The 24,734-nt window shown below is 39.6% G+C and overlaps 1 long non-coding RNA gene across 1 annotated transcript; it reads right to left on the minus strand.

Moving 5' to 3' along the window:
* Positions 1-9,961: 9,961 nt before the first annotated feature.
* Positions 9,962-24,211, minus strand: LOC138891213 (uncharacterized). The gene is made up of 2 exons (XR_011407552.1): positions 23,688-24,211; positions 9,962-10,173 (listed from the first exon to the last, which is right to left on the minus strand). It is a non-coding gene; the product is annotated as an uncharacterized lncRNA (long non-coding RNA).
* Between the last annotated feature and the right edge of the window lie 523 nt (positions 24,212-24,734).

Genomic DNA, 24,734 nt, shown 5'->3' on the forward strand with positions numbered 1-24,734 from the left:
TGGTCTCCCGGATTTCTTCAGGAGTTCCTAAATTAACCGGTTTGGTGTCATTCAGATTTGGCTTAGGTTTATTCTCAAAATGTTCCAACTCTCGGTTTATTTCCCTAAAAGCTTCTTCCTCATCATATTCTGGTTCTGGGTTCATTAATTCGCAGTTAAATAGCTCGTTGTGATCTGGGCGTGAAGTCCGCAAGCATGTCATATTTAAAGCCGCATTATTATAACTGAAAGGAAAGATAAAAGGAAAAATAACAAAAATCAGAACAAAAGAAAGAATGGGAAAGCAATGATGATTTTTTTTTTTATTTTCTTTGGAAAGTTGGAAGACAACAATGTTTACAACTTAGGAATTCAAAACAACAATGGAAAGGAAGAAAACGTTCAAGTTATGTCCTGGAGATAACTTGTGACACAGGAAAGGTGGTAGGACAGGTCTACCCGGACTTCCGTCTAGTCGGGAATGGCGTGGCCTCCCAGTTTTGAAGTTTGGCGTTCGGCCCTACGTACATCATCTCAGCAGTGCTTGTGCCTTCACCTGGTTGAACCATATGGATCTCGTAAAGCATCTCTCTCATCGCTCCACATATCTCCTCGATTTCCTCAACTGTGAAGACCTCATCATCTTCTTCTTCGGCGTACCTTGGCCTGATGAAAGTTGCATATAAATCTGGCAGTGGTCGAGGTAACTTCCAACCCTCATTTTTCCTTTTCTTTGCCCACTCTTCGTCTGCTGGAGTAGGTTTGAAACCTAGTCCAAAAGGTTTCTTGGTGACTGGCAAGGTAATGGGTTCTGTTATTCCCTGAAGGGTTCGTCCAAGCCCCTTCCCTGGCCTAAATCCGTGCCGGATCATCTCTTTGGCCACCATAACCGAGGCGTTAGACAAGAAAGGCTGGGGGCAGGGTATTCCCTCTTCGTGCTGCTCTGCCAGTACAATCTTAAAAGCTTGATAGACCGTATGTTCGCTCCCTTCTCTCGGTTCCAGATATGGGATGGATGGGTCCCGATAAATAGCATGCTCATCTTCCCCATGGACCACGATCTCTCGGTCTTCGTACTCGAACTTCACCATCTGGTGAAGAGTGGAAGGCACGGCTCCTGCCGCATGGATCCAAGGTCTGCCAAGGAGAAAATTGTAGGATGTATCCATGTCGAGCACCTGGAAGGTTACTTGAAATTCGACTGGTCCTATGACCAACAACAGGTCTATTTCTCCCATGGTATCTCTCTTGATGCCGTCGAAAGCCCTTACGCAGACATTGTTGGGTCGGATTCTTCCGGTCCCAATTTCCATTCTTTGTAGCGTGGAGAGCGGGCAAATGTCAACGCCTGAGCCCCCATCCAACATTACCCGCTTGACATAATAGTCCTCGCATTTAACTGTTAGATGCAAAGCCTTGTTGTGTGCCGCTCCTTTCGGGGGTAGATCGTTCTTGCTGAAAGAGATTTGGTTGACGGGAGAAGAATCTTTCTGTCATCCGCTCTAATTGTTCTACCGAGGTTTCAACTGGCACATATGCTTCATTCAGGGTCTTCAGTAAGATCTTTTGATGCTCGGTCGACCTCATTAACAATGACAGCATGGACACTTGCTCGGGGTACTTGCGCAGTTGATCTATCACTTCGTAATCCGGCATTTTCATTTGTTGGAAGAACACTTCTGCTTCTTCAACACTTACGAGCTTCTTTGGCGGGAAGCGCCTTTGTGTGGCGTCGTTCAGTTCTTGGGTATTTGAATACCTTCCAATGAAAGTATTTTCTGGACGTTCTCCCATGACCTCTTTACCTTTGTACATTACCAAAGTCTTTTGATAATTCCACGGTACTGTGGACGGGTTGGTCATTGGCTTTTGTGGCACGCGTCCGATAACCACTGGCTCATTCAGCCGAGGTGGTTGAATCGTCCCCCGGACCACATAGGCCCCTTTCGGCACGTACATAGGTTTTGTCTTTTTGATTCCGAAGTTCTGCGTCTTCTCAGCTCGGCCTCGTGGTATGTAAAGAACTCCATCCTTTACTGGTACCACTTTCTTCTCCACCTTCTTTTCAGGAACTTTCTTTATAGCTTTGGCCTCCTCCCCTTTTTCTGGTTTCTGGTCTGTTTCGGGCCTCTTTCCCGTGTCGACAATGGCAATTATGGCTTTCAGAGCAGGGTCGAACTCTTTGTCTTCACAAATCATTCCGATCAGCGGCCCATTATTGTGAGCAGGTAATGGATTGTTAGTTACATTCGGGATCTCCTCGTCCCTTAGCACTATTTTCCCTTGCTCTATCAAATTTTCGACCACTCTTTTCAACGACCAGCAGTCATTTGTATCATGTCCCTCGGCCCCTGAATGATAGGCGCATCTGACTCCAGCTTTGTAAGAAGGTGACGTCGGGTTTTGCCTTGTTTGAGGGATTGGTTGCAAGAAACCCAACTGGACCAGCTTTGGGAACAAAGTTGAGTATGGTTCACCGATGGGCGTGAAAGTCCGCCTTCTGGGTGGCTCCTGAGGGCGGAAGTTATTCTGCGGGGGTTGTGGGTTATAGTGGTTGCGGTAAGGAGGCTGATTTCTGGGAGGTGGAGCTGGGCCTCGGTTGGCTTGTTGCGGTGGATGGGCATAAGGCTGGGCATTCATGGCCATATAAGGTTGATGGGCATATGCCAAATTTGAGTGGGGGTAGTAGTGTTGTGGGGTTCTTTCCGGAAAACGGGGCCTGGGATGACGATACTCCCTTGCTTTCGAGGCTGCCATAGTCATTTCTTCCTTCTTCTTCCCTCTTGTCATTCCTCCGGACCCGCTTTGGACGGCCTGGGAAGTCGCCCTTATGGCTGCTTGACTCAGAATCCTACCTGTTTTCAGGCCATTTTCCACCATCTCTCCAATCTTGATCGCTTCCGCGAATGGCTTACCCATGGCTGACATCATGTTTTGGAAATAATCAGACTCTTGAGCCTGGAGAAAGGTAGTGACCATCTCCACTTCATCCATGGGAGGCTTCACTCTTGACGCCTGTTCACGCCACTTAATAGCATATTCTCTGAAGCTTTCTGAAGGTTTCTTCTTCAAATTCGACAGAGAATTTCGGTCTGGCGCAATGTCGATGTTATACTGGAATTGTTTCACAAAATCTCTGGCGAGATCATCCCATATATGCCATCGGGACATTTCCTGGTCCATATACCATTCCGAGGCTATCCCTACTAGACTTTCCCCAAAATATGCCATTAGCAGTTCTTCTTTTCCGCCGGCTCCCCGCAATTGGTTGCAGTATTTCTTAAGATGTGCAATGGGGTCACCGTGCCCATCGTATTTCTCGAACTTTGGGGTCTTGAAACCCGTTGGCAGGTGCACGTGAGGGAACATGCACAGGTCGGCGTAAGAGACGCTCTTCTGTCCGCTCAATCCTTGCATATTCTTCAAACTTTGTTCAAGGCTTCTCATTCTCTTGGCAATCTCATTTTGTTCTGCAATTCTGGGGTTCTGATCCTGCCCGGGTGCAAGCTCGCACTGAGGCGGTAGAGGATTAGTGCTGGTAGCGAACCTAGTTGGTTCCATTGAGAACGATGGTGCTTGGAATGTAAAAGAGGATGAGTCAAAGCTTGGCTTGTACGTGGTAGGCTGTGCCGTAATCGGGCAAGGCGATGCAGTAAAGATGTTCATGCTTGCATCAGTGGATGACATTCGGGGATGAGGCTCAGAAGGCGATCCAGCAGAGAAGGCTGAGGTGGCTGGGTACCCGAATGGGGTAGCAGGATAATTTATGGGGACATTAGAAGTCCCACTCGACCTGGAGAATAATTCAGGAATCCGGGGACGACACTTGGCGGTTCTTTCCCATTATTCCAGTCGTCCAGCATTTCCAACATGCGGAGCCGTAGGATTCTATTTTCCTCCGCAGTTGCGGATTCAGGTGTGAGGACGGCTGAGATCGAGCTCTCCTCGGAAACAGGGATTGTTTGCAATGGAATTTCTGAAGACATTTCCACACTTCCTTTTGACCTGGTGAAGTAAGCGTGAGTACTGCTTCTGGTCCTAACAACAGGTAGTTGAACACTTCTCCTTGACCTCGTGAAATATGAGTGCAAGGCCAGACTTTCACCAAACCAACCGTCTTTCCAAAAAACCTGGAGGATACTCAACGACAAACGCACGGTTAATTTTGCAGCAAATAACAAATAGTTAATCTCACGTTGGGCATGATGCACCTATACAGTTAAGTGGATTACTACATGTTTGCTACGAGAGCATGCGTCCTTCCGGCATTTTTCCTCTTATTAGTTTTCCCCATTTTTCTTTTTTTTTTCTTTTTTTTTTTCTTTTTTTTTTATTTTTTATTATTTTGCAGTAAAAGAAATGCGACCGGATCCGATGAGGATTGCCTACGTATCACGATGCCTACGTGAATCAGATCATTACGTAGTTCGAAAAATACAAATGAGCGTAAAAGAAGCAACCTCTTTATTGTTGAAATGGTCTATTACAAACTACATTTTGCAAAAGAAAAAGCAAACTTTGAAAATAAACCTAGACTCAAAATAGACCAAAAATCACCCTGATGGGAAAAACAGGCAGAAGATGCTAAGATACAAGCTTGACTTATGAGTGCATTATGGTTTTGAAAATTGGTGTCCGCGGGGCATCGTTCGGCCTCGCCGCGGTCCTAGGCGTGAGATCCCTCTCAAGTTGCTCCAGCTCATGCATAGTCTGCTTGACATAACCCATCACTGCCGAGAGGACGGTAACGCTGGACATGTTCTCACATCGTAGACATCGTCTGGTGATGGCATGGGCAATGGCCTTGATCCTATCTCTGGTTTGCTTCTTCTCTACGAGTAGGCGTTTTATCTGATCGCTACATATCTTGAATACTTGGGCATCCTGTATATGCCGATGCTTCAGTTGCAGTACTTCCAACTTCATCTGGGCCATTGAGTCGTACCAGTATCTGCTCTCAATTTGGAAATCCTTGGCCTGATTAGCTGCTTTGATCTCAAGTGCAGCCATCTCTATCTTTATTTTAGCAACAGTTTTCTCGTGGTCGCCTTCCAATTGATTCAAGTATCGGCGATGCTTATCTGTTCTCGTATCCCACTGTGCCCTGAGCTCCGCTATGAGATTTTCAGATTTCTCCAAACCATCTTGCCATTCCCTGATTTCACTTTTTAACCCTTTTATCAGCTGCTCGTCTGATCGACGCCTTGGCTGTTTATCTGCATCCAACCTTATCTGTTTGATCTGGGCTCTGAGCATTTCATTTTCTTGAATTAACCTGTTCCGCTCTCCCAGATCGGTAGCAATTTGCACGTTGTGCTCGTATTTCATGCCTTCTACTTGTTGCTTCAACCTGCTGATTTCGGCGCAATAGCCTCTTTCCTTCGCTAACCAATCCCACTGCTTTTGCGATGATTCGGTGAAATTCCGGATGTGGGGTCTCTTAGCCGGCCTTTCATGCTCAAATTCCCTTCTATACCATGCAAGGTATCCTGGCGCCGTCTCTCCTTTGGCTCGATCCCGCACGCAAGTATCTGATTTCAAATATTGACACTCACTCCAGATTTGGCGAATCTTCGCTTCTGGGAATTGTCCGTTAGGACTTATCTCAACTGCTTGAGTGCTAAGATCTTCCTCATGAGGTACTGTCTGGCATCTTCCGAACTGTCTCAAAACTCGGCAGGGTGCGTAAGGTTGAATGCTCTTAAGCCCCATTAATAAGAAATGAGTTTTAGCTGCCGACATATATAGGATCTCATCAACAGGCAACCATCCTAACGTCCATTGTATTTGGCTGGCAGTAAGAGCTTGAAAGAACGAGGTCCATGCCAGGACTCCTTTGGGCAAACTGATCTCTTTGGTTCTCGTGTAAGATTCTTCTATGCAAGTCTTTTCCGGGGAACCATGGCTCAAAATTTCGGAATGATGGCAGAGGTGCTCGGTCATCCATATCTGTAGGAGCAAGTTACAACCTTCGAAGAAATTTCCCCCAGCTTTACAAGCTGTAAGAGTTCGAAAGATGTCAGATACCACCATAGGCGCGAGAGTACTGTCACTTTGCGTGAGTAAAGTGCTGACGACCCCGGATATCTTCAAATCAATGTTTCCGTCTTTCCTTGGAAATACCAGAAGGCCCAGGAACATCACCATGAACGCTACCCGTCTGTGTTTGTCCCACTTCTGACGAACACCTTTGCTGCACAGTTTGTTGATTGGATTATTGAATCCCCCTCATGACCGTACCTATCATATATGAAGCATGGAGTACAAAATCCGGCTGCCAGATCCGGGTTGTGGACTGTTCTGGGTATCTTCAATGAATCTAGAAACCGATGTACCGTGACAACTCTTGGGGCGACCAAGTATTTTTGCCTCAACGGAAGTTCAGCATTCCCGATGTACCCGGCCATTTCTTCCAAAGTCGGGGTGAGTTCAAAATCAGAGAAATGGAAAACATTGTGCGCCGGGTCCCAGTAGGTAACCAAAGCTCTTATGATATCTCCCCGAGGCTGGATTTCCAACAAACCCACGAGACCTTTCAGATATTTCTTGACCTCATTTTGTCCTTCAACACCTAGATCATTCCACCATAGCCGTAACTTGACAGGGATTTTGGTCATTATTGAAAAATGTTCATTTTGCATCGTGCTCATCCTGCACATTTATTAAGGTGATTTTAACAAAAATGACTTGACTCAAAAATATTTTACAAAGGGGATCAAGTTTTGAACACGGCCTTTAAACACTTTGAGGACGAAGATTTTAAGGCTGTGTGGGTCAACTGGACAAAAATGCTAAACAAGATCCAAAGGTGGCTGTTTATGCAAAGTCAGCCTTCCGGCGTCCCTTTTCGGGAACATTCGGCTATTTATGACAAAACAGCATCACCTGACTTATTTATGACTCTTTTAAAATTTTGACACATCTATTTTTTCTATTTATTTATTGATTTTGGCTATTTTAGCAAAAATGGGGGTTGAACCCGACGAGGGTTGCCTACGTATCTCACATCCGGTGAGAATCAAACCGGCGTAGTTCTGCATCGTGAATGGAGTAAGTAAACTAACTCTTTTTTTTTTTGGAATTTTCGAAAGAAATGCTTTAAAAGAAGAAAGAAGATATATTTTTTTATTTTGATTTTTGTTTTATTTTTTTTAAAGAAAGACTTCTAAAAAAAGTTATTTGCTTTTGACTTGAACTTTGGGAATATATATATATATATATTTTATTTTATTGTTTTTTTTAAAAAAAAAAAGAAAAGAAAAATGTGTTTGGTTGATTTTTCATTTGTTTCACCTTTTTCTACGGAAGAAAGAATATATTTTTTGATTCATGATGTTGCCTCTTAAATTTTGAAAGAGGGACTTTTAAGAAAATGATTTGGAATTTCTGAGTTTTTATTTATTTACAAAAACACTTCTAAAGAAAAGCGAAAATATTTTTTGGAATTAATTTTTCAAATATTTATTTTTTATGGACATTTACAAAAGAAAGACTAAAAAGAAAAGAGTATTTTTTGGATTTTTGTTGCTGATTTTTAATTCTTATTTCATTTTTCATATGAAAGACTTCAGAAAGAAGGAGACTATTTATTTTTTTTTATTTTGAGTTTAAAGAAAACTTCTATATTATTTTTATTTCTTTTTTTTTGTATTTTCTAAAGAAACATTTATAAAGAAAGAACTAAAGAAAAATATATTTTTTTAGGATTTTTAAAAATTGGGGCCGGAACCGATGAGGTTTGCCTACGTATCTCATATCCGGTGAGAATCAGACCCGCGTAGTTCGGTTAAATTAACCGAATTAATTTAGAACAAAATTCTTTCCTTTTATTTTTCAACAAACAACTTCCCAAAAATAAAAGACTATTTTTCTATCTTTTTGTTTTTCTTTTTCTTAGTAAATAAAACATTTTCCCCTTTTATTATCGCAAAATTTTGGCAGAGTTTTGACAGTAATTGGGCATTGCTATTTTTCAAAGTAGAAAATTAGCCTTATACACTGTTATATTTTATTATTTTTTTGTTTATATTTTCAAATACTCCAAAGTCAGGCAGCATGCATGTCCGAGACAAATAAATGCACGGAAACAAATAGGATGCAACAGGATGGTCTTTTCATTTCAGGTTGCTAGTCCTAGACGGACCCAACCCCTGTGTTGAGTCCCCTAAGTCAAATGCAACATGATGCAAATAAGCGTTCCTACTAGGGATCCGGCATGAAGTCAAGTTATTCTAGGTTCGTAACCTGGGTATTTGTTCTAGACTGTGTACCCGAGCGGACAACTCGAGTCGAGGAGGGGGCTACGTACCGGGGACCCGCGAGATCGTCCGGCTTTGTAACTTGTCCGACCTCTTTCTTATTTCAGGTATTGACACTAACAGAATAGGGAGTCTCGACCAGCGAGCTTCTCCCCGGAGGTAAGAAAAGAAGGGTTTCGGCACAGTTTATATACAGTTCAGATAATATCAAAGCGGTAAAAGACAACATTTAGCACGTTATGCAAAAACATGTAATAAAGATCAGATAATAAAGCCAAATATAACAATTATTCTAAGCTCGAATTCTTGAACCCTGAACCAGTGGTTCTGGGTTAAATCCCCAGCAGAGTCGCCAGAGCTGTCACACCTCCTTTTTGCGCGCCCCGCCCCGAAGGGTTAAATGCGCGAGGGAGTTTTTCCAATTTAAGTGACAATATTCGAAATGGGATTATTTATTTAATTCAGAGTCGCCACTTGGGAAAGGTTTGGCTTTTGGTGTCCCAAGTCACCGGTTTATCTTGAATCCCAAATCGAGGAAATTTTCGACTTTTCCAAATGAAGTCTGCGAACCAGAAATTCTAAGTAAGGAATTCTGTTGACCCGAGGGAAGGTGTTAGGCACCCTCGAATCCCGTGGTTCTAGCATGGTCGCTTAAATTGTTATAATGGCTAAATATCTGATTTAAATACATGTTATGACTTACGTGCTTTTATTAAGTTTAAACCGCTTTTATTATTATCATTTATTTTTATAGAATTGCAACGTCGTGAAAATGCATCTCGAACCACGTCACAATCAATGCACCCGTAGTTGTTAACACATTTCGACTCCGTTGAGATTTGAATTTGGGTCACATAAATGCGCACCCGAATTTAAGAATGTAATTTAATTAAGCCGCGCCTAAAGAGTCTAACGCGTTATTATTTTTGGAGAAGGCCATGAGATTCACTAAACGGCCTGTCCTGAATTCTAAATATTTGTTATGGTTAGTTATTGAGGGCCCCGCAGTTTGCATTCTTATTTGGCGAGGCTCGTCTCATTATTTTAGAGAAAGGATATCCTGAAGCGACTACATTTCTATTACATTTGTCTCTAAAAATAAAAGAGAAAAATACCAAACTTACTTGTTTAAGCAACTAACATACTAAATCTCTACTATATGTGACGAGTCCGAATTTTGCTTGATTGCCTAATTGGTTGTTTATGAGGTGAGAATTATTTCATGCCTCGTCTTCAAAGAGTGAATAAGCTTTGTTAATTTGATAAGAGAGATTGCAAGCAACAAATAACTCATACTAAACTTACATTAAACAAACCTTAAGTTTGAACTTTATAATTAACTTATTTAGGCTTGATAAATGAAATCGGCTACTTATTAAGAAAAAAACTACTATTAATTGGATTCGAGAATGCCTATTAGTTTTCCTCGAAAGTCATCGCATTATTCCGAAACAATGAATCTATATTGAAGCCCATATCGAACTTATATAGAAACAAGTAATCTAACAAAAGGGTTGGCATACATTATCACCCTGTTAACGTAATGCTGCATGATAATTAGTTTGAGGTACACTTATCTTTGAAATCAAATGGAACCGGATATAGCTGATTCGATAGTTCAGAGATCTAGGCAAAAATACATACATATGCTTGCTATGATTCTATATTATGATGTCATAACTGAAACAAAACTAATGGTTGTATGCATTAAAACACATCTGATCTAACAAGCAAATGCTATCTAATTGTTCATCTCAAATCAGAATGTATGTTAATTTATACAAAGTATTTGCAGTTTGCGGTTAAACAAATACAGGCTAAACTAACATTCGACCTATTTTGAACATAAGTATTATAAAGTAAACAGACATTCTTTTCTTTATTTCTGCTTCAAACATCAAACTTTCAACAACATATGGTTTCAGAAGTTGTGTACCTGGAAATGTTTGACAATTGAAGAAAAAGAGAAGTCAGCAATGGCAACAAGTGCAGCAGCAGTAACAGCAGGTAACCAATAGAACAAATCCCAGTGCAAGATGCAGTTAGAGCCGATGAAAAATAGCAGAATGAAGCAAATTCCAGTAGTATGGAATCATAATTTAGGCAGAACAAATCCAGAAATGAACTAATGCTACAACACAACCAGTAACCTCAATCAAGACTCAGAAGAAAATCATATGGAGCAAGGAAATCCAGACCAGTGAGAATCAAGACAAAGATAAAAATGCAGTCCCTTTTTCGGTGCTATGCTTCTCCCTCTCTATTTCTGTCTGTGTGTGTGTATATATCAAAATCTGTTTCCCCTAGGTTTTGTATGCCTCCTCTTTTCTGATGGAAGTCCTCCCCTTTTATAAGCCTTAACATCAGCCCTTTAACAAACTGTTAGACCAAAAGAACACCCTTCCCATGTGCTATCTTCTTTTCAGTTTCCACTTAGCTATTTTAGTATTAACCCCCCCCCCCATCACATTCCCTGGCAGACTTACTCTTTTAAATGAGGTTTAATACTTCTTAAACTAAAGCAGGGTAATGGGCAGCAAAATATATCTGACAGCATATGCTGTCAAACTATTTTTAGATCAAAAAGCCCTTTATGCAGGAACCAGGTTATGCATAAATGCACCTGTGGTGCACAAATGCACATGTTGCGCACAGGTGCACATGCCCTCCAATTCAGAACTTAAACAAAACATTCCTTTTACATTTCTGATTCAAATTAACAACTATAAGTAAACAAACTCAGTTCCTAATTGATTCAAGCACATGCTTAGCAGAAGTAAGTCGATTTGTTATTGTTCGGACAACTGGAACTAATTGACGACATATGTCGACTCGACTATACTAGTTATAACACATACAATCGTAACCAAAAATCAGACATTTAACAGTATCACACAAGGGGTTCAGATTGCAATGTTAATACAGAAAGGCCCTAGGAACTAAATGAACGAACCAATTCAAATTCATTTGATTGTACAGCTTACACATACACATTATCAGTGAACATAAGAGGGACTTAATCAAACACGTAGGTTCAAACAAAGTGGACAGGACACAGTTGATAAAATTCAAAACACAAATTTTCACAAAACATGAACAGCCTTTTAAACAATCACATGGACTAAAACAAATAAAGAAAAGAAAGCAAAACTCACCTTAAACCCCGAAAAATCAAAAACCCTAGCTTGGACTCGAACAGACCTAGGCTGAACGGACTTTAATCGAAGTGTTTCTCATATGAGAAACACTTCGATTAAGGTCCATTAGACCTTAATCTCTTGGTTTAAACGAGATACGGACCAGTGACGAGGAACCCTAAGGTTCCAAAAATTAGATCCGGGATTCATGCTTCCCTGGTCAGATTCGGACAAGCATGGTTTGGTCACGAGGGGGGGTCTGGGGAGCGTCTGGTGTGAAGTTGAGGCCGACTGGTGTAAATCAGGTTCCGACTCGAATCTTCAAATGAAGATTCGAGAAGGTGGGAGGGGATTCGAAGTGTGTGATTGGTGGATTTGGGTTCAGGATGGTGAGGAGCATCTACGGTGTTAAGGGTGGGGTCACCGGCGTCCATGCCGCCGACTTTTCATGGTGAAAGTATACAGGGGCGGCTAGGGTTTGAAGGGGAAGGGTCTGGTGAAGACGAAGGCTGGGGTATTGGATAGGGGGCAGGGTATGGTTGTAGGTTTATATAGTTAGTGGATAGGTGGATCCTAGCCTTTGGATGAGACATGATGAAGGGCCAGGATCCTTCGACTAACAGGGAACGGCGTTGTTTCAAGGGTAAAGGGTTGAGGTCGGTCCGGGTGAGACGGGTCGGGTCTGTTAGTGGGTTCGGGGTGAGAGATCTTGGCCGTTGATCTTTCAGAGATCAACGGCTCAGATCAGCCTAAAACGGCGTCGTTTGGACGTTCTTGAAGTAGGCTGGTCACGGACCGGGCAAGCATGGGTTTTGGGCTGAGTTTGTTTTGGCCAATTTGTTTAAAATTGGACTGGCCCAAGTCCGAATTTTTTTTTCCTTTTATTATTATTTTATTTTCTTCTTTATTTTAAAAACAAAACCTAAGTAAATCAAATTAAAATTAAATAAACACTTAATACAATTATTTGCACACACATATTAAAATATTTAAAACAGGTAAAATCAAACAAAAATAAAATCACGGACAAAGATGCCTATTTATGATTTTCTATTTAACGAACGGATCCCGGTTCAAATTACGCATGACACATACATTTTTTGTATTTTGCTTTAATAAAAATAAAATGGGCAAAAATTATAAATAATTAACAAAGTGCCATGTAAAATCCAAAAAATTGTACAATAGGACCATTTGTTATTATTTTTATTTCTTTTTGGAGTGATTGTCGCGTAAAACAAAAATCACGTGCTCACAACCGTAGCAACAAATTCAAGGAAGGTGACTTGGTTCTCTTATTCAACTCTTGGTTACGACTGTTTCCGGGAAAGCTCAAGTCAAAATGGAGTGGTCCTTTTGAGGTGGTGCATGTAACTCCATTTGGTGCTCTTGATTTGAAAAACAAAAATGGTGAAATCTTCAGAGTTAATGGGCACAGAGTGAAGCATTATCTTGGCAAGTTTGATGACAGCTACGTGGTGGCAATGATCCATATCAAATGATTGATGGTAACCTGTGTCGTGCCACGGTGTTAAATCAGACGCTTCTTGGGAGGCAACCCATGTGTTTTCTTCTTTTTGATTTTCTTCTTAGTGTAGGATTTGTTTTGGACTAACAAGTTATGAGATGTGTGTAGGAATGTTTGATGCAGTGCAAGACAAAGATGGAAAAATTTGACAAGAATGTAGTTGGACCGCTGACAGCGCTCCATTTTTCGCGGTCAGCAGTGGCTAGTTCTCGGAGGCATAATTTGGTAGCGGACGCGGGTTTGAAAAGTCTAAAATGAGACTTCTATGAAGTTTCATCCGTGTTCGCGGAGGATTTTTCGCGGTCAGCGGTGCCTTTCCGCGTTCGCGCAAGCAAGCAGCCTGTTTGTAAGTCCAAAGCACAGACTGTGGTGAAATTCCGCGGCTGCTCCAAGTAAGTTCGGTGGATCCCAGGGTAATTTGTATAAATAGAAGGTCGTGAAACCTTTTTACCTTTTTTGATCTCTGAACTCTCAAACTTCATTTTTACTACTCACTCAAGCCCTAATCCACACAAACACAATAATTAAAGTCCATTCTCATCACTCATCACACAACTGGTAATTTCATTTCATAATTGTTCTTTAATTTGTACTTGTTTTTCTTTTATTTGTTAGTTTTTACTTCTTCTTCTTCTTCTTCTTCTTCTTCTTCTTTTCTTTTAATTTTTAATTAGGGTTCATTATTGTTAATTAATTGTTTCTTAAATAGTTTGGGATAATTAGTTAATACATAGTTGGGGTCAATAATGTATGAGATATCCGCTAATGGCAAGAAAAATTGAACCCTAGGTTACTCAGTGGGTTTTTGAATTCCGCAACCACGGATGTTTTTCCGCAGTCAGCATTCATGAGAAAAATCTGAGTTTGGAAGTCTTGAATACCGTGGTCAGCGGTGGCAAATTCCGCTGACAGCGGCCCGCTTTAAGTGGCCACACTACATTTTCCGCGGTCAGCGGCATATATGTTCAGAGAAGTACATATAATGGGTCCTCCGTCGCGGTTGTTTTTCCGCGAACAATGGTGAAAATTCTGCAGCCGCACCCAAGATTCGACGGCTAGCCGCTCTGTAGAATTAGAGGATGGGTAGTCTGATCCCCATGCCTCCGCAGTCGCGGCCCTTTTTCCGCTCTCAGCGGTACTCATTTTGCGGTCAAACCTTTTTATCCGCTACCAGCGATTCTGAAAGTTGTTACACCACTATCAATTGTGCATCTACTTTTCTTTACTGCTTCTTGTAACACCAATACTAATGAGATTCCTTGACTATGTATGCAGACAATGGTTATAACAAAAGGTGGCAATGACAAATAAAAAGGGAAAGCAGAGTCCTCCCGAGGTAGGGGACAAGGACAAATCAAGTTACCCCTAGCAGTGCAACAATCTATTGGGAAAATGCAGAAAGACATCAAAGTTGCAAATAGAGCTGCATCCCACTCCGAGGGGAGTGAGTATGTTCCCTCCCGGGAGGCTTCAGAGGATGATTTTGTGCCTACTCATGTACCATACTTCCTAGAGAAATTTCGATTGAGACACGTGCCTGTACCCCCAACTTCTCCTACTTCTCCTGCTTCTTCTGAGTCATCTGATGGATCGGCGGAGAGTAGTGAATCTTCAGCATCAGCCTCTCCTACTGCCTCCCCACATAGACCGGAGCCCATTAATGTAGATGCTGAGACACCAGATGATGGAAGAAGGGGTGACACCCAGACTGGAGGGTTGGAAAGAACAAGAAACCCAGAGGTATGATAATAGAGATTTGTCAGTGAGCAAGCCTACCATAAATTCAGAGAGTGGTCAATTTATAGAGCGGGATCTTCTGCCCCACAACCCCAATGTGAAACGACAATTTGATGAAAGAGTGGGTTGGAAACACTTCACAAGCGGGCTGTTGGATGTTAATGAGCATCTAGTTAAGGAATTTTATGCCAATGCCGCCCATATCCAAAAGGGCACATTTGTGACTAAGGTGCGGAATCTGAAGATCAAGTTTGATGGGAAGACTCTGAATGACTATATTGGTTTCAATGATGAAGACGAGTCATTGTACTTAGAGAAAGTCGCCATGGATAACGCGGCCTGCCCTTGGTTGGCATCAATACTTGCTCTCCCGGGTAATACTCCAACTTGGTTGATAGCAGGGGTCCCTATCTACAGGAACACCTTGAACTTCGAGGAAAAGGGTTGGGAGATATTTGTGTGCAGTAGATTAGACCCCACTACTCATGATAGTGACATGCCAGTTTCCCAGACGATTATAGTGGCATCCATTATGGCTAGGTACCCAATCAATGTCAAAAATATCATGTCCAGGGTAATCACCAGAGTGGTCAACAAGGGTGAGAGATCCTACCCCTTTCCAAACTTCCTTACCATGTACTTAGAGGATTAGGAGGATGAGAAAAGGGATTTCAATGTCAAGGTGAAACCCAAGAAGCCTTTCTCATGGTACAGCCTTCAGGGTCCAAGCAATCCCAAATCCAAGGGCAAAGCTACTACTTCTACTGGCCAATCTGAAGAGCCAACAGTGGTGGTCACTGATTCTGAGCCTCCCACTGCCATACCAGATCCTTCCCCATGACCATCTACTTTTATGCCTTCCTCAGTACCCTCCTCATCAGAATACCCTTTGACTGCACATAGGCTAAACCAGACTCTCTCCAGCATCAACAATTGGATGTAGGCAGCAATATCAAAGTTGTCTGTACTATCGAGCTTAATGGCAGCCCACTCAGTTCCCGCACAGCCTTAGGTGCCAGCTTCAGTGGAGGAATCTCTCAAGGAGTTTCTAGACAACCAGAAGAAGCTTCTAGACAACCAAAAGCTCATCATGGATGCTCTGGCAGATCAAGGTAAAGCAATTAAGGAGTTGAGCAAGTAGACGAAGAAGCTGAAAAAGACTCGGGCTTTAAAGGAGTCGGTAAAGCTGTTGAAAGGAGAAGTGGAAAAGATGAAATCAGCTGGCGACCTACCATTGGAGTTATTATTACAGGACCAAATTTCAACAGCTAAGGCAGAGCAGATATTGGATCAGGAGGCTGATGGAGAGCCTAGGAGGAGGAGACTGATTCCCCAGGTAGAATACGTGGAGATTGAGCTTGAGGACCCTGAGGGAGGTGCCTCAGGCCAGGCACAGGACCCCGAGGGAGGTGATCCAGGGACCCAACCACAGGACCTCATGCAGACAGAGGACCCATAGGGAGTTTTCTTTACTCTCTAACCCCTTCTTCATCTTATTTTTGCTATTAGCATTAAGGGCAATGCTAGTTTTTATTTGTGGGGTGGTCCTATTTTGATGATTTGATAATTGAATTGTAATTATGATACTGATTTTTCTTTATTGTTATTTTGCACTTTTGGTATTACATAACTTTACCATTTATTTTTCACTTTTTGTTATTTTTCCGTTTTCGGTATGTATATAAAGTTACTTTTCCATGTATATATTCATTCCCTCTTATGCATGTTCGTCTCAACTCCTATTGTACATATTCAGTTTACTTTCCGTAGTTTATTTTGTAACTTCTTTTAAAATTTTCCTTAATAGTATAGCTTCTTATTTCATTTAGTAGCTTCTTTTTAAGTTCATAGCTTCTTATTTTTACAAGTTTTCGTATCAATAAGACTTTGGTTTTCTTAATGCCATGGTTCTTTCCAAAGGTGGAATTTATGTGAACCGGGTGGCTCTTCCTGATGATGGATAACATGACAACCTTCTTAAGGGTTTGAGTCTGTTTTCTTTTCGTTTTTGTGTAAATAGTAGCTAGTGAACAATAGTGCCTCATGCAAAGCTTCACTTGGGCCTAACACACTTACCTTTGACCTTATGGTTAAAAACAAATTGATGTGTAAATGATGGTAATAGTTGTGACCTTTAGACTCTTGTGTTGACTTAACAATCATCGTTTTTGTGTAAATAGTAGCTAGTGAACAATAGTGCCTCATGCAAAGCTTCACTTGGGCCTAACACACTTACCTTTGACCTTATGGTTAAAAACAAATTGATGTGTAAATGATGGTAATAGTTGTGACCTTTAGACTCTTGTGTTGACTTAACAATCATCGAGTGGTTTTTAGGAACTATTTGTGTTGCTTAATCTTAGCTAAAGTTGTTGTGGGCCCCCGACTCTGTTCTCTTTAGCAATCCGATAGCTTGTGAGGTGAGGTTTTTATTTGCAAGTCCAAGTCCCGTGCCAACAAGTCTAGAACTTGCCCTGAATGTTTGTCTAGGCAAATTCCTAAGTGTAGCTCGAGTTGAGAAGTGATTATAGGCTCTCCTTGGTCCAAATTAAGACTTGAAAACATCCATAGCCCACCAAAAATGATATCCGTAGTCAACCCCGTTGAGCCATAGTATTCTTTCAAAACCATGATACAAGCCTTTATCCGTTTTAAAATGATCCTATCTTGGCACCCGGTCTTTCCTTAGCACAAGGCAAAAGCATAAGTTTAGGGGGAGAGACGAGGAATGCAAATGTGATAAATGGTACAAAATGAAGAAAAGGGAAGGCAAAAAAAAAAGAAAGAAAAGCCAAAAAGTCAAAAAGAAAGTGAACAATGTAGAAGAAATGAAGGGATTCAATAAAAGCAAAGATGAAAAACTTGAAAAGACTAGAAAGGAGAAAAGGGATTGAAATGAGCAAGAAAGAGTGATAGTGTGTGTCTCTAGCCCCTAAGGAAGAAGTAAATGACTCAAAGAGTCAAGAAAATGTGAGCCAAAATAAAGAAAATGAAGTGCTTAAGGAAAGATGAAACCTTCATAGACCAATATATCCTAACTTGAACCAAAAGCCTTCATTACATTCCCGCAAAAGCCCTATATGATATTGAATTGAGTGAGCTTACATTAGTGGTGACTCACATAAGGGGCAAGCTTATGGTACTTAGAGCCGGACTTGTGACCTTCCTTTGAGAGAGATGAGTGTATTTTCCACAATCCTTATTCTGAGTGCTACAGTCTAAAAGTGAGGTTTGCTATGGAGAGTCAATGAGTATGAGTTTGGGTTCCACAACTACTAATGTAGTAGAAAGAGTTTCTTTGATGAGTTGAGTCAACTCTTGATTCTTCTGTGTCGCACTAAAGCCATGGTGCTAAAAAGGTTGTGTATTGTTAATAATGCATTTGAGTTGAGGGTAATTGTTAGTCCCAATTGATTCTTGTTGAGGTTACTTTAGCACAGCTGGAATTTTCCTTTCTTTTATCTTAAAGAGGTGGGAATTACTTTGTTTGCTTGAGGACAAGCAAAAGCTTAAGTTTGGGGGAGTTGATAACTAGGAATTCTAGCTTATTTTATACTCTTTTTTGCTTAGGTTTTGGATTAAAAGTGTGTGCAAGTATTCCCTAAAGCTAACTTATTATGCTTGTTTGCAGTCTTTGGTCAAAAAGAGACAACAAAGTCATAACCAGCTCATAAAGCAGTGAAACCTGCACAAGTTCAAAAGCTGAGTCAAAAGGGCGTTGATAGCGAAGAAATAGAAGCGGACGAGGAGGTCTCACCACTAAGACAGTCTTAACTACGCTCTCAGTGGTAACAAGGTTCAAAGAGTCAACAATTGGGCTTAACAGTCACCGCTGCCCGCGGTGAAATTATGCGGTAGCGGAACCATCTGGCACGGCCGCGGTCCAATTCAACCCTCAGTGGAATGAAGAATCAGAGAACTAAAGTTTGGAACTCAAATTGAAAGGCGCGGTCCGCGATCATATTTCTCGGCCGCGGTTGAAGGAGCGCTGAGGCGGTTGATTTTCCACTCCCAGCAGATTCAAGTTCAGACCCCAACTCAGAAGAGAAGAACCGCGGTCCACGCTTGCTTTTGCGCGGCCACGGAAGTCATAGCGCTGAGGCGACCTATTTTCCCCTATCAACGGAATCTCCGTAGGGGCAATTTTGTCCAAAAAAATTAGCTGTGTATAAATAGTTCTTTTTCAGAATTTTAGGGCATTTGTTGCTTTGAAGAGCATGTGAACAACCATTTTTAGCCTTTTAGAGTAATTTTAGAACATCTTTAGCAATTAATCATAGATTTTACTCATGTAATTACTTTTTATGGCTTATATTTCATCTCCATCTTTGATTTCTTCTTTGATTATGAGTAACTAAATCCATTAGCTAGGGTTGTGGCCCAAACCTAGTGTGGATATTTAATGGTTCTTCAATTTTAGGGCTTAAATGTTTATGGGTTAATAATATTTAGCTTGATTCATGATTTAATTGTTGAATTGGTGGTTGCAAATACTGATTTGTGCCTTTTTGACTTAGGCTCTTCTTGAGAAAGAGAGACTAAGTCTAGGAAATTCAAGCTAACAAGGAATTGGGGTGCATTCAAGAGATTGATAGCCTCAATTAAAGGGTTAAACCTAGAGATAGTAATACCCGACTTGAGCTAATTTTGCTTGTATTGTTTAAACACCCAATTGGGCTTGATAAAGCCAATTAGGGAAAAGTCACTCAAACTACCGAGAGGTATAGAGTGAGTAATTATGTGAAATGGTTATATCATGAACCCAATTATAACAAGTCTGCCCTAAGTCTTAGACCCCGTTAGATACCTACCTAGGTGTAAGTCACTTCTCTAGTGCCTTTTTACCAATTGAGAAAACCCTTACAAAAAAATCATACTTAGCTTAATTTCAATCTTCATTAGTATTAAAAGTAGAATAGCAACCAAAACAAAGCATGATTGGAAGTGTAATTAAGAACATCGCACATAGCTAGATTAGATAGAAACCTAATTCCAAACTAATATTAGCTCTCTGTGGATTCGATCCTGACCTTTCGAGTGAAAGCTGCATCGACCACTCTTGCCATTCGATAGTGGTACAGGGTTGGAGCCGATCACCTGCACATTTATAATTGGGACTACGAGACGTTATCCCTGGAGATCCCCATGTACTGGATAATTACTTGGGACTACGGATCGGTATTCTAGGAGATTTTCCCACATATTTATAATTTGGACTACGGGATGATATCCCGGGAGATGCTCTGCACATTTACGTTTGGGACTACGGGACAATATCCTGGTAGATCCTCTGTTGCTACTCTGTGTACTGAGTTATATTTTTTTTGTGATGTTATTCTCATTCGACTGTTAGTATTTTAACTATACTGTCACATTTCATACTATTTTACCTTGTTTATATATATATATATATATATATATATATATATATATATATATACCAGTAGGGCCCTGACCTTTCTCGTCACTACTCGATCGAGGTTAAGCTTGACACTTACTGGGTACCGCTGTGGTGTACTCATGCCCTTTCCTGCATATGCTTTTCGTGTGCATATCTAGGTTCTACTTCTCAGCCATACTTCCAGTGGAGAGACGATCCCGAGACTTTGAGGTATATCTGCCGCGTCCGCAGACCTAGAAGTCCCTCTCTATTCCTCCTTTAGTTATAGACTTCCTATATTTTTCTTCGTTGTTAGACTTTCTGGAGATAGATACCTTATGTACTTCTGTAGCTTGTGATTTCATGAGATTCCGGGTTTTGGGAGTGTTTTCGTTCAGTTTGAGATAGTGATATTGTATATGTCGAGCGGCATTTTGAACTTCTTTATTATGTTACCCGTAAATTGCTAGTTTTGTGTCTTATTTCCTTTTTTACCCGCAAATTGCTAGGCTTACCTAGTCGTAAAGACTAGGTGCCGTCACGACAGTTCACGGAGGGAGAACTTGGGTCGTGACATTTATGTATCGTTACTTGGATCATGCCAAAAGAAAGAAGGAATAGCCTTAAATTATTTTGATTTTTGAAGAACTCACGACCATCCACTCTCTATAAGAGATTCACTTGGATTTTAAGTCAACACATGAATTCATATTGAAGAAATATGAAGCAAACTAATTGTAGTAATATGGAAGCTCACGGTCAGCCCACTCCATAAGATATTCAATTCCATTCTTGATATTTTATCCTTTGTTACAAAGGAATAAGCATTTCATCCTTGTAGGAAATCTTAAATGGGTGTGTCCCACTTAGTGGATGCCTTAGTCATTTTAAATCCTCCAACATGTGACATTTAAGCAAGACTTTAAGAGTCACTTTATAAGTTTAGGGGTGCTGCCACGCTAAGGCATATCCAAAGCGTTAATTAATTTCCACCAATTCCTTAATTAAATAGTTAATCTCTCATTAACCAATAATTAACCAATCATTTATATCATTAAGAATTATCTGGAATTACTTAAAATACTAATTACTTTTAACATACTTTATATACTTTACTATCATGGTCATGTGGTATACTACTAGTCCATAAATACGGGGTATTATAACTTGGATCGAATTTTATCCCGAAATGTCAAACTTCAGCGATACTCAATTTCTTCAACTTGTTTACCCTCTCACCTTCACGACTTTACTTATCACTTGTTATAAATATCATAAGAACTTATAACCTCAAAATAATCTTGTCCTCATCCTAAAGTACTACTATTAAAATATTAGTAAATCATGGTACCATATAAAATTAATACATACACTATTATTTTATTAAAACATCCATGAAAAAATACATATATTTTCTCAACTTCTAATTTTCCTAATCTCATATAAAGAGTACAAATTTTCGTATGCTTAATTCTTAAAATGATAAAAAGATAACCTTATTTTCTCGTGTAAAAAATAATTTCTATTTTTACAATAAATAAAATCTCATAAACTTTCTCATATTATTTATGTGTATAATTTAAAGCATATTCGAAAGTAGTAACAATTAATAACTATATGAAATCATTTTTCAAAAAATTTTACAAAAATGTTTCACTAAAAATACCATATCAAATGTGTATAACGGTATCAATGTTGTTAAACTTACGGGGTCTTACAATAACATAGTCGCAACCTCTATAATCTCATAAATGATCTTAATCCCTTCAAGATCATATGGATTACTACGACTGATCCTAATATTAAAGCATGGGATGTAACCCAAACCGACATATATTTATATAATTTTTATGTATGCTTTTAAGACTTTTTATAGAATTTTCTTTAAAAAATATCAAAAAATATTTGTGATTCACTTTTGGGATGTAATATTTAGTTAAATATGAAGTGCTCCATATATATTAACGTTAAATAATAGGTTGTATGATCACTTTCTTATCAAATGTCAGTTAAATGTGTCAATCTCTTTGTTCTTCCATATTCGTATATCAAGATCTATTAAACTTTTAGATCTTTTTCGAATTTAAAATAATATTTCGATAATTTAAAATTAAATAGAACATATCATTATATAAGTTTATATTAATTTTTGTATTATTAAATTCGGTTAACCTTGAAAGTGTACATCAACGTAAAAGTATTATCAGACGACTAACTAAAAGATAACTATCATGTGTTACTGAGAAAATTCATCCATAAGAATATTTTAATAGAACATATATTTGTCAATTTATTTTTAATATTTACTAAACATACATTTACTTAAAATTAACAAAGCAAGATTAAAACAATACTCATAAAAAACCCGACAAAATCGAACCAATCCAAACTGATATAGTTGGTTTGGTTTGCTTTTTGATAAAAACCGAACCAACCCGGTCCATGTACACCCCTAATGTGTCGCAAAAGTTTTTTTTAACTCGATTTTAACTATTAATTTTGATATCAAGTGTCACACCTCCTTTTTCCTACCCCTAGAAGGAGTATAAGGGAGTTTTTTTTCAATTTAAGTGACAATCGAAAGGGGATTATTTAATTAAAAATCAGAGCCGTCACTTGGGATAATTTATGGTGTCCCAAGTCACCGGTTTAAATCCCGAATCGTGGAAAGATTGACTCTGTTTTACAGTCCGCGAACATAGAAATTCAGGTAAGGAATTTTGTTAACCCAAGAGAATGTGTTAGGCATTTCCGGGTTCTGTGATTTTAGCACGGTCGCTCAACTGTTATTATTTGACTAATTATCTGGTTAATTATATATTTTAAACCTATTGTGCATCTTATTCCTTCTACCGCTTTTAAAAATCCATGATTGTCATACAGCTAATTATTTGATTACACATTGCGAATCATGTCACGGAAACCGTACCCACGATCTACAACATGTTTATTTATTAACAAGATTAAATTGTGGTTGTGTCACATAAATGTAACCCCGAATTTTAGAAATTAAGCATCACAACTACGTCACGGGAACCGTATCTGTAACTATGACAATTTATTTAATTAACGCGTCTAAAGCAAACTACGAAGTTTCAAGGCATTTTCTACATGAATTAAAGTAATTAATATGAGGGCCATAGATTATGATTTTGTTTGTATATATTTTTAAAAGAAAAGATTTATTTCACTAAGACAAACTAAAGATACTCATACTTTAATCTAATTTAAAATTAAATATCATGTCCACGTCATGGGAACCATACCCGTAATCACGATGATGAATTAATCGCGCCTAAAGTTTGCCTACCCACATGTGACCGGTCCTAAACATGCTCCTAGCGGTTAAAGAAAGTAATAAGGAAATAACAGAAACAACAAAATGTCCAAGGCTGAATTCTATGCATTTTTAACCCCAACCACCTAAGGTCCAGTTATCATCCAAAGTTGATATCAATTTACAATTGTCCTTTTATCTAATGCACTAGCACTTTCAAGTCTAAACAAATTGAATTCCTAGCGAAATTATGAAAATATTTGCACTCATTCAACTATAAATCATGAATTGTTTACATAGCAACCACGACGAAGCAGTTAGAATAAAAACAGATATTAGAAATAAGGAAACACAAATGGAAATCAAGTAGGATCAGTGAAGAGAAATGGACCTTCAATTGAAACTTCCTTTCAAATTAGATTAATAGGCGGATCTGAATTAGGCGTACAACACCAAGTGACGTCCTTGACTGGAACTTTCCAGAAACACGAATTGCACCTCGACGGAGAACCTTACTGACTCAACTTGCATTGAAATGGAACCTTCCTCTATGTTTAGACCCGACTAAGAACGAAAATTTCTAGAACAGGGCATTTCGCGATTGTGGTTAGAAGAGGTGGATTTATCTGAATGGCGTAGGAATGAGCGAAGGCAGATCTACAATATTTTTACATGGTGAAGCTATGGTGATATGGCCATGAAAATGGAGGACAATAGCGATGGTGGGGTTTTGGTATTTTACAGCAGTGATCGAAACAGATGGTTATGGGTGCGGTGTTCTATATACTAGACATGCTCTGTTTTCTCTCCGTCTCCATCCTCTCAGTGCTCGTCCACCCTCTCTCTCCTTTTGTCTTGGGTATATGTAAATTGCAGCTTGGAGAATAAGAAAAAATTGTGGGGTCCCTCTTCTAGAGTCTTCTATGTTGGTGCTTCTTCTTCGAAAATAAGGGAGAGAACGTGCCTAGATAATTTGTGCCTGAAGGTGGTCCCACCAAAATTAGAGAATAATTTCAAAAATTATGTTTGGAGAAGGTTCTGTTTAGTGGGAAGGGGGCACATGCCCAGTGAGGAATTAAATTGAGAGTTCGTTAGAGTTGGGGATAAAGGTAAAGAAATAATAATAACAAAAGTGGAAAATACTATAAATACTACCAATATTAAAATATAAAATTCCTAATGAAATTGTGAATGCCACCTACTGTTACTTGCCATATCCAAAGGAAAACATTTTCGTTTCTTTTTATTAGGTTCATTGTTTCCGTTTCTTTCTTTTCTAATTTCTTTTTTTTCATTTTTTTATTATCATTTTTTCAAAAGGTAAACCCCAAAACGTTAATTATCTAAAATATTACGGAATAGTCAAAAGAGAAATAAGACGGCTATATTAAAGAAATCTAAATATTACTCAATACTTATGAAAGACCTACAACTTAAA

The sequence above is a fragment of the Nicotiana sylvestris genome, chromosome 5, assembly GCF_000393655.2.
Source record: "Nicotiana sylvestris chromosome 5, ASM39365v2, whole genome shotgun sequence".
NCBI classification, from domain to species: Eukaryota; Viridiplantae; Streptophyta; class Magnoliopsida; order Solanales; family Solanaceae; genus Nicotiana; species Nicotiana sylvestris.